Genomic DNA, 2,791 nt, shown 5'->3' on the forward strand with positions numbered 1-2,791 from the left:
CGACTGGGCAGGGGTCTGGGACTGGGTCAGGGGCTGGCATTGGGGAGGGTTTGGGAATTGGGGAGGGGTCTTGGATTGAGGGGATTGCTCCATCCCGGGACTGGGGCAGGGTCGCTCCCTGGAGGAGGGGTCCATTATTGGGCCAGGGCCTCTCCCCTTCCCGAGCCCAATCCCGTTCCTGATCCTGTTCCCGATCCCAATCCCATTCCCATTTCTGTTCCCGTTCCCGATCTCATTCCCGACCCCGATCCCACTCCCATTCCCGATCCCGATCCTGTTCCCAGTCCCGGTCCCGCCGCTGTTTCCAGGAAATGGCTCTGCTCCCAACCCCGACCCCAAACCCAGCGGGTCAAACACCCCAGATCCTGGGGTCAACTCCCCCCGACCCCAAATCCTGGGGGTTCAAACACTGGGGGGGTCAAACACCCTCAAACCCAAACTCTGGGATGTCAAGCCCTACCCCCCCCCCCCAGCCCCGAACCCCAAATTTTAGGATCAAACCCTCCAAATCCCAGATCCTGAGGTGTCAAACACTCCCCAATTCCCAAACGATGGGGTTAAATACCCCTGATTTTGCTGATGCAAAAAAAAACTTCTTTTCAGGGTTGGACGACCTGGTTGCGACCGCGGAACCCTTCTAAAAGACGGATGCTAAGAGACATAACCGGTGCTGTGGGAACAGGATTGGGAATTCTAAATAGCATTGATTCAGAAGTATTGATGAACACATTGGCTGCCACCACTAGATTTGACCAAATTCCAACAACCACTGCAGTCGTCCTTCTTGGCCTTGGGAAGACATCAGCGCTTGCTATCAAACATATTACCAAGTTGGGAGGAAGCAAGCGTAAATGATCACAAATTGGTAATTGATGCACTCGGTGCCACACAAAAGAACGTTTCTTTAGCTCTCAGCTGTATCCAGGCTCAATTAGGGATGCAGTCGGTTGCTGCCTCGATTATAAGAGAAGGTGAAGAAGGCACTTTTCCTACTGAGATTCGGAAAATAGTTTGGGACAGTGCCGCTGATTTTGAAAGGAATTCCAATCCCGGTGGAACCTAGTGAACTTTACCTATGACCCCATCACAAACATAGCCACAGCTTTGGTGTTAACCGTACGTGATGCCTCAAGTGCGTTTGGTATTCCCCATCATTGCACTAGGACTGGGACACATATGGAGCCACTGGGAATGTGCTGGGGGCAACTGGGACCACGCTGGGGGCAACTGGGGACAAGGGTGAGTGACTGGGGCCCTGCTGGGAGAGACTGGGATCATACTGGACTCATACTGGGATCTTACTGGGAGTGACTGGACTATTCTGGGGGCAAGTGGGAGAACTGGGAAAACACTGGATGGCACTGGGAACAACGGGAACAGTGCTGGGGGCAAATTGTATCATAACGGGGAGTGACTGGCAGCAACTGGGCTCCTGCTGGGAGCAGCCCCTGGCGGCCCCGGGAGCCCCGCACCCCTTTCCCGGCCATGCCGCCCCTCCAGCCCCAGCACCCCCCATTGCCGGGGTGCCGGCACTGCCAGGGGTCCCCCCCTCTCGGGTTCCCCGCTGGGGCTTCTGGGGCTCTCCTCTCTCGGGGCTCCCGCTCAGGGCAGCCGCGGCTCTCCCGGGGCTCCCCAAAACCGGTGTCCCCCCGACGGGGCTCTGCCGCCACCCACACTGGGATGCCCCGAAAACACCTCTCGGGGACCCCCCGATGTCCCCCCGAGGGCCAGCTGCGGCTCGGCTTTGGAGCCCTGCCAGCTCCAAACATCCCTCCCAAAGAACCCGAACCCAGGCACCCCCCAGGATATTTGGGCCGAGCTCCCCCTCCCTGGGCACCTGCGGGATGGGGGCGATGCTCCCGAGGTGCTGCGAGCTCAGGCAGCGCCAGGGCCACGCGATTCCTTCTCTCCTCTCCTCCGGCTGCTCCCTGCTGCCGCTGCGCCTCTTCCTCCCTCCCTCCTCCTCCTCCCCCGCTCCGGGATCCTGAACCATGAGGGGAAAGGAGCGAGGAAAGGGCAGAACCATGAGGGGAAAGGAGCGAGGAAAGGGCGGAACCGTGAGGGGAAAGGGCCGGGGCCAAGGGGACGCGCTGTCCTAAAAAAGCCCGGTTTGACCCAAAATCACCCAAAAGGGCATCAAATGCAGCCTACATCCACATGGTTCGGCCTGACACCAACCAAATGGGATTAAAAGTATCCAGAGGGCTCTAAAATCCAACCCAAGGGGCTTAAAACTGCCCCAAGTGTTTTATAGCCCTCAAGAAATGGCTTAAGATCACCCGTAAACCTTTCAAATGTGACTAAAATCCACCCTGAAAGTATCTGGTCCAGCCTAAAATCATCCAAAGGTATCTAAAATCACCAAAATGTCCCTGACACCAACACAAGAAGACCTAAAATCACCCTAAAAAGGCTTGGTTCAACCTAAAATTGCCCAAAGCAGCAAAAAACCCTACTTAAATGCACCCAAAATACACAAAAAAGGGACCTAAAATCACCCACACAGGATTAGGATTCACCCATATGGGCCCAGTTTTTCCTAAACTCACCCAAATGGGCCCCAGCCCCACCCCCATGGGCCTAAAATCATCCAAAGGGGTCTGAAATCCCCCCTAAACCCCACCAGATTCGGCCTCAAATCAGCCACAGGGGCTGAAAATCCACCCAAAAAGGCTCGGGATCCCCGCAAGGGATCTGAAGCCCACCCTAAACCTGCCCGGTTCGGCCCAAAATCCCCCAAAGGGGCCGAGCCCGAGGCCGAGCCCGGGATCGGCTCCGGGGTCGCTCCGGG

Source organism: Anomalospiza imberbis, unplaced genomic scaffold (genome assembly GCF_031753505.1).
Source record: "Anomalospiza imberbis isolate Cuckoo-Finch-1a 21T00152 unplaced genomic scaffold, ASM3175350v1 scaffold_45, whole genome shotgun sequence".
Classification (NCBI taxonomy): Eukaryota; Metazoa; Chordata; class Aves; order Passeriformes; family Viduidae; genus Anomalospiza; species Anomalospiza imberbis.